The sequence below is a fragment of the Elephas maximus genome, chromosome 3 (genome assembly GCF_024166365.1).
Source record: "Elephas maximus indicus isolate mEleMax1 chromosome 3, mEleMax1 primary haplotype, whole genome shotgun sequence".
Lineage (NCBI taxonomy): Eukaryota > Metazoa > Chordata > Mammalia > Proboscidea > Elephantidae > Elephas > Elephas maximus.
Window position 1 is genome coordinate 198131111 of NC_064821.1, and position 8821 is coordinate 198139931.

Consider the following 8821-nt stretch of genomic DNA (forward strand, 5'->3'; position numbering starts at 1 on the left):
TTTCTTACCAACAAGGACATTCTCACTCTTAACCACAATATAACCATCAAAATGAGGAAATGAACATTGATTCGCTACTACCACCTAATCCTCAGACCCCATTCAATATTTGCCAAATGTCCCAATCATGTCCTTTATAACAAAAGACTACAGTTCGGAATTAAGCTTTGCATTATTGTCATCTCTTGTTAATCTCCTTCAATCTAAAACAACGCCTCAGTCTTTCAAGAACTAGATACCTTCAAAGATTATGGTCCAGTACAGATCCCTCCACAGCTGAGGACCATTAGACTTATCAGACAAAGAGGCCGCATGAGAGTGCAGCTAGGCCCTTCCAACACGACTGCCCTGGCCTCTCGTGCCATCCATTCTCCTGTAACCCAACAATCACTGTCTGACCCCAGCACCAGAATCTGGATCACAGGAGTTAGAGTTCTGGCAGTCACTGACATCTAATAAGGAACTCCCATTGATTTCCCAACCCGGGACCTCGCCCCTCCTTCCCCTTCAGTAGCTCTGATTGCTGCCACCAGGGGACAGGCCTGAAAAGTCACTCATGTATTATTGGTGCTCTCCAAACCCCATGCCCACCCATATGTCCATATAAACCCTGGAAAGCCTGGGGTTCAAGCCCCACATAACTGAGCCAGAACCAAGGTAGACATAGCCACTATGCTATCTTCCCAATCACCACCTTGCTGCAGCAGCCCTAGACCAAGGACACGGACAAGGTGCTGCTCTGGGTCTCTGTTCTCACCAGTCTCCCAGAAGCCTTTGCTCAGACAGGTAGAGAGGTGAGAGATATAGGAATATGTGTGGCAGAGGAGGTGGGGCTGCAAGGGGTGGAAAGAGAAGAGGCTTCTGAACACAGATTTAATTTTTCTACTCCTCAATTTAGGTGAAGACTATTTTATTCCTTTTTTCCCCTCACCGACGCGAAGGGGAAGGCATTTATTTTTCCTTAAGAATCTAGTAATGCTCATACAAGCTTAATCACACAGTTGGAGAAGTGTCTGCAGAAGTTAACCACGTGCCTTCCTGCTTACCCTGAGCTCTCCTGTGCTTACAGCCTCTTCTCCTACATCATCCCAGCCTACAGCATTGAGGTGATTATTTTTAAGTCTAGAATTGAAGAGTACAATTTTAACATAAAGGTGATAAGATTTTCTTCAAGGTCTACAAGGAATTCCCCGCCCCAGTGCACGTCTGTGCCAGCTGGGGGTCTTCCTCAGGCATTGTGGAGCTCTGGGCCAAGGGGAAGCCTTTGGTAAGGAAGGGTTTGAGGTATGGATCCTCTGTGGGGTCTTACCTCAAGATTGTCATAGGGCAATAGCAGGATTCCTATGGGGATGGGCTTGATAAGAGCCAATTCTTTATGGGAAAGATTGAGGATTTCTGCATGTGGGATTCTGCGCTGTCCCTAGAAAAGATCCAATTTGTGCATCAGGGTATCTACATCGAACCCAATATTTTGGACTGGCATGCATCAAACCATGAGATCAAGGTGAGATGGATTGCTTTTATGTGGCCTTTCTTGCCTTGTAACTTCCACCCAGGTGATTGGTTACGACTATGCAGATGAGGTAATTGTGGCCCACCAAGGTGATTGGTCAGTTTTGCCACCCCACTGGGCTTAAAATGAGCCATCCCAGAGGCAGAAAAGAGAGGATCAGATCTCACCACCACCAAGGAAGAATAGCCAAGAACAGAATGTATCCTTGGTCCTGGGATCCCTGTGTTGAGAAACTCCTGGAACCAGGAGGCAGGGAGAGATAGAAAGAGAGACAGAGAGAGAGGGAGAGCTGTAACACTGAAAACAGTAAGAAGCAGTGGCAGAGAACAGAGGCAGGGGAGACCAGCAGGAGAAACTAGAAGGAGACAGCAAAGTGGGTTTCCCTGCCCACAGAGCAAAAAAGCTGAGTGCCTTTGGAACGAGGCTTACTGGCGGAATGTGGTGCCTCATGGCACTTATCGGTAGAGCTAAAAGAGCTTTATAACACTTGCTTGAGTAGGGCAGAGGTTGAGGTGCCAGAGAAAGGCACACCTGCAGATGCAGCCAAAAAGAGGCTGTCCTGATGGAAGAACTAACTGTATCTTGAGTCTTTGTGAACCTGAATTGTAACCTTTGACTTCCCTGATACACCCCATAATCGTGAGTATTGTCAGTTAGTTCTGTGTGGCCACTGCAATGAATTATTGAACCCAGCAGAGAAATAGAGCGGGCCGTGGAAGGGACAGTTGCTGTCAGAATTGGTAAAAAACAGTGGAGAGAGGAGGCATGTCTCACCACCACCTCATAGGAATCAGCCTTGGGCTGGTGATCTTGATTCTCTTTCCCTCTTGTGAAGTTAGAAGAGGCCAGATGCCTCCACCGCATCACTTTTACAGAGATGCAGGCTTATGTGGCCACCAAACCCCAGAAATGGAGTTGAAATTCTGCTCCAACAGGACAAAGTTACCGGAAGGGAAAATGACTGACAGGAAAGACTGGCTCTGAAGGCAATTATACTGCATGCCCTGTGGCTGTTGCTCTGTTTTCTTTGAATTTTCTATCTACTGAGCTGCTTAATTTACAATAAAAGTACAATGCCCCCTAGCATTTGTTCAGTGTTTTTCATGGCCCAAGACACCTCTCATTTGGGAGGCAGGGAGGGTCAGGGTCATATTTTTGAGTTTTGCTATTATTCATAAAACGGGAACAACCCGGGTATAACACAAACAAAATTTGGAATAAGGAAAAAAAGTTAAAGTATTTGACACTTGATTAATAAGAGAAGCTTTCAGGCTTTCCACTCAATGGAGCTTATTCTTATTTTACTCACAAGTATTTATTTGTGTGGAATTTAATTGAAGCCCTACCAAACTGACTTTCAAGATCACAGTTAATAGAAACAAAAAATTAGAACAGGTCTGAGATTGTTCTGCTCATTAAGAGCTTTTGTTGTTTGTTCCTGTGTGCACATCCCCAGACCTTTTCTACTAAAACGCAAGCCCAGAAACTAGGAGAGCAGGGCTCTGAGGCCACATAGTCCAAGACAAATCTTCTTCACATCCAGTAACTCCACGAAGACTGAATAGTAATTGATGATCATAACAATGACTCAAAGTCATAAAGAAAATATTACGTTATGAACAATACTTGTGTCACCTTTGCTTACAATGCTTGAAATATTTCCAGGCACGTAACAAAGCAGAAGCCAAAGATCTTGGCATAGAAAACAGGCCATTCAAGATTTGACTGGCTGTCTGAAGACACTGCATGGAAAATATTCTGCATACTGACTGAGATGTAATAAGCATCTATAATAACAATAATTCTTATGGTGATTATGGCTGTTGTTATTTTATGTAAACCACATAACACGCTGTTCTGTTCTTAGTGCTTAATGAGAGTTGGTTTCAAAAAAAGGATCCCTTGAACTCCTTTCTCTATAAACCCATTGTCATCAAGTCAATTCTGACTCATAGTGACCCTATAGGGCAGAGTAGAACTGCCTCATAGGGTTTGCAAGGAGTGCCTGGTGGATTCGAACTGCTGACCTTTTGATTAGCAGCCATAGCTCTTACCCACTACGCCATATAACAAATGGCCAAAGATGCTGGAGTTAAGAGAGATCCAGACTAAGCATGGCATAGAGGCTTGGCCACCAGTTACCTCAAAATGGACTCAATAAAGCAAAGAAAGATGGAATTGATTATGAAGCCAGGAGTTTAACCAAAACAAACAGTTGAGACCAAGCAAAAAAACTGCTTGTAAGAGCAGATGAAAGGCATAGACACCAGGCACAGTACAATATGAAAACAGAAGATTCCAGAAACAATCAAGTTAGATGGAAAGCTGCCATTTGAGCCTGTGAAGATTTTCTGAAGTCCTGAGGAAGAACTGCTTAGGTTTTTTTACAGGTCCCATCAACCTCCCCACCTAGTGTTAAGAGAACATGTAAATGAACCAGGACAGTCAGGCAGGGGTTGCTGATATGGGACATTTTTAATCTCTTTACCATCTCCTGACTTAACTGCATATTTTGTTTATGATCCAACTTTCCATAATTTTATATTTTGAATACTGGAAAGAAGAACAGACACAACCCTGACTATTTAATGAATATATTTTGTTCTTTTGTTTTGTTTTGTTTTTTTGGTAAATATTACATTAATGTGTTTCAGTTTCTCCTTTAAAACAGCTCTTTTTGGGACTTAGCTATGTGAGATATTGCTGCAGGGCAAGAAAAGGTAAGTTCACTTGAATAAGACAAATCATTTGGTGGCAGATCAAAGATTACCTCACAAACAAGTGTAGTAGGTAATACCGGTGTTCAATATCTTGTACTCCTCTCCTTTTTGGCACATGGAAGATCATACTTCCAATCCCCTTTGCAAGAAGCTAGGGCCCTGTTACTAGTTCTTTGCCAATGAGAAATGTTATGTGTCACTTCCTTGCTGAGGTATTTAAGAGTGGGTGTGAGATCTCCATGTACTCTCTTTTTTGTGCAATCAGTAAGTCTACATGATCCATTCTGTTTCAGCTACAAATGGTGGCACTTCCATCAGCCAGATCCCTGAGTGATGGTGTATAGCAGGGCCCTCTAACAACTTGCAGTGGGTATGTACCAGACTATGCTGAACCACTGAGATTCCAGTGTTAACGCTGACACATAACCCCTACCTAATCTATCTACTGAATGCTGGATAAGGGAAGAAGAAGGATAGGAATCATGGTAAAATTTGTTCGTCTGTCCATAAAGGTTTGTATGAAGAGAAAGGCAGTCTGAAGAGAAAGAAAGGAAGCAGTTAGGATGGAAGCCCTCTCTGGACTCCCTATATCAACCTAGGAATTCTCACATCAAAGTGAATTTGGTGGTTCAACTTGGCTAGGGAGTGGGATCTAGAAATTTAGCTTAATCTGTGATCTCTGTTTCTAAATGTCATGATGAGACCTATACCATGAAAGAAGTTCAGAAGGCATGTGAGTTGAAAGTCAATAAGCCTGCCATGGAGCCCACCCGGGTGACAGAATAGGCATCAAAAGGAACTAACATCCCTTCACTATCATTCCCCCTCTACACATAGTCGTAATCCCTAGGAAGTACAGGGAAAGGGAAGGAAACAGGAGATATTGACCAATTATTCCAAAAGACCATCATCTAAAGAGATGACTTAAATTACCAGTTCAGAATAAGTTTTAAACTGAATAGAACATTTTCACTGTTACTTACTGGATAATGGCTCATGAGGAAGACTAGAGAGCTGCAGTATGAGTGAAATACTTAGCCTCACTACACAGATATTCCCACTGGAACTTGTGGAAATGTGTGTTGACAAGGATGTTTTACAACGATAACAGCTGTTTTTGTCTTACAATCCTCTTTCCTGTGAAACATGGAAAAGATTTCATACCTTAGCCATAGAACTGTGATGTTCCGTAATCATTTTATCCATTCATCCATTTATTCTCAACCGATATTTATTTCAAATAAACTTGCTGGAAACCCTAGTGGCTTAGTAGTTAAGAGCTACATCTTCTAAGCAAAAGGTCGGCAGTTCAAACCCACCAGGCTCTCCTTGGAAACTCTATGGGACAGTTTGACTCTGTCCTGTAGGGTCGCTATGAGTTGGAATCTACTCGACGGCAATGGGTTTGGTTTGGTTTTTGGTATGTGCTAGACCCTGTGTTAGGCACAGGAGATACAAGGCTGAGCAAAACAAACAAAATCCCTGCTCAAGGCATATTGTTGCTGGAACAAATTCCTCCAAGTCAAGAATTAACCAATGTGCTAAACAATGACTTCTGAATTTTGACTTTCCCCCAACCTCCAGTTAATGCTATACCTTTCCTCCCAACCTTACCTTCTGGAGAAAAGGTAAATGTTTTTCAGAAGTGTTAATTCTCATTGGGAATGTCTTAAATCACAATAACCATAGTCAGTTTTTTTCAGCAAACTTAAACCAGTAACCAGTTGCCATCAAATCAATTCGGACCTGGTGAACCCTATGTGTGTCAGAGTAGAACTGTGCTTCATAGGGTTTTCAATGGCTGATTTTTCAGAAGTAGATCACCAGGCCTTTCTTCCAAGGTGCCTCTGGGTGTACTCAACCTCCAACCATTTAGCTAGCAAGCAAGCACATTAATCATTTGCACCACTCAGGGACTCTTCAGCAAACATAGTGGTCTTAATTGAAATGGAAGTTCTGTAGACCTTCCGTGGATACTTTTTGCAGGTGCTTTGGCAGCAGCAAAAAAGAAAGAAGAACATTTCTATTAGGGAAAATATTTGTGCCATTAAAAACTCACCAGAAAAATGGAAGGATCTAGAAGGCATGGAGGTCCAGAAACATAACAGGAGAAAGACATCAGTGTCAGAGATCATGTTAATTTCTGAGGCTTCTGGTTGTCCTAGGGCCAGTAACAGCCTGTAGGTCAATAGTATACTCAGTGCCCTATGATTAATGCCCAGTGAGAGAGCAGACATCACTCACACCAAAGTCTTTTTTTGATCTTCTATCACATCTGTGGAAGGGTCTGCTTCCTATATGGAGGGCTTTTAGGCTCCAAGATAAGGTCTTCCAGTGCAGACCACTAAAGAATTAGGGAAATTCAGTGTAGAACCCAGCACTTGGAGTAAGTAGTAATCTACTTGAGTCTACAGTAAAATTTAGCTTCAGATTGGGTTGGGATGAAAGTAAGGGAAAGATTTGGCCTGGGAGTGCCAATTACTAGTTCCCTTTGAAGTGTGAGACTGAACTTTTCAGGTGGCCCAAGGCAATGTCCCAATGCTGACATGGATAGAGAAATCAGACCTTTTAACGATTGACTTCAGAGAAGAAATAGCTCATTGGGTTATAAATTGACTTCATGTGGTCTTCGGAGTTTTCCATTACCCTCCAAAGCTTTGCACCCTAGGTTGCACCACACGAAATTATTACTGTTTTTGTAGTCAAAATGATGAAAATGTTGAAACATTAGAAATTTTGCATGGTCCAATCTATGTCCAGAAGTACAGCCTCTCAGCTGGGACAGTACACCATGTACATCTGGGAAAATACAACCACAGGAGTCAAGCTTGACAGATATATTACAATTAATATATTGCATGAAGCCCATAGGCTATAAAGGACCAACTCAGATATGTCTGTAGGAGATAAATGCCCTACAGTGAAAACAGAATCTTCTGCAGCAATGGCTTCCTTAAATGTGGACTCTTGGGTACCATCTTCCCATCCCACAAATAGAGGAAAAAGAGAGATAGCAAGGGGGATGGAGAAAGAGAAAGAGAGAGAGGAGAAGGAGGAGGAGGAAAAAGAAGGAAAGGAGAGAGGGAGGGAGAGAAAGAAGAGGAAGGAAGGGATAGATGGGAGAAAGATGCTATACTCATTTCCAATGTTTTCAGCTATCCATACCTAAACTCCATCTGGATGAAGTGTCTCAAACTAACAAATATATTATTTCTGTCTCTCATACCAAGAAGTTGAGAAGTAGGCAGTCTAGGATGTTGCTGTTTTAATGCCTTCTTCCAAAATATGTTGGCTCTAACCTCATAGGTCACAAAATGGCTTCTGCAGCTCTAGTCCTTGTGGTCATGCTTTAGGTAGGAAGAAGATATAAGGGGCTGCACCAGAAATATTTATCTTTTTGCCAGAAAAGAAAAATTTTCCTAGAATTCCTGTACCCCATCCCACTCAGTAGCCCACGACATCTCATTAGCCAGAATTGTGTTATTACGTAGATACCTCTATGAAAAAGATTCTGGGATAGTGGAGAGCTAGTGACAAGTGAGGTTGAAGCAATGTAGAACTTCCCTGAAATAGCATTCCTGTATCCAGTGTCCAGGTTCCTGGGTTTCAAGAGGCAGCTGTGGTAGTAGTGGCAGGAAGTTAACTGCGTGTTTCAGTATCTGCCCACGAGCTACAGTGCTCTTGAGAGTCCTTTGCCTCAACAAAAGCAATGGCTTCCTGAACCCTGGCTCACTGTTAGAGTTGTGTGTTCTCATACGCTAGAGGCCCAGGAAAGGCCTTCTGATCTCTCACCTTTCTGGCTTTCACAGGGACAAAAGCATCCCTTGGGGACTGGTTTAACAAAATTTTTCTGAGAGTCATTTCTGGAGATGCAGCCTGGAGTTTGCTCTGCAGTTCTCCCATGATTTTGTAAACAACACTTACTTTAAAAAAAAAAAAAAAAAAAAAATTTAATAACGTATTTTATTTTTTTGTTGTTGAAAAAATACACAGCAGAACATACACCAATTCATCGATTTCTACATGTACAACTCAGTGACATTGATTATATTCTTCAAGTTGTGCAATCATTCTACCCTCCTTTTCTGAACCGTTCCTCCCCCATTAACAAAAACTCATTGCCCCCTAAGTTTCCTATCCAACCTTTCGAGTTGCTGTTGTCAATTTGATGCCATATAGAAAGTTCTTTAAAAGAGTAAATGTTACTTTTTAAAGGCCCTCCTGTTTACAATAGCGAACATGGTTCCTGCTTCCTGCTAACTGATGAACATGCCTACTGCTCCTGTAGCAGGCTGTGAAGTGGAGAGGGAGCTCTGTGGGCCCTCAGCTTCTGCTCAGACCTGTCAAGAAGAAACTAACAAGAACTAATTTCCTCAGTTGCCCTGAGCCTCCACGAGAGAACACATATTTACTTTCCAGACACAGCCTTAATCATTAGGATCTGAATCTTTATAAGTGTCCACGGTTCTGACATCCTTTCCTGAACAAATGACACTTATTTTGCATCCTCAGGTTTTGGTTTTTCCTCTCTATTTTTCTTTGCCTTTCATTGTGTAAAATGACTTCAGGACCAACACTTTGATGCATG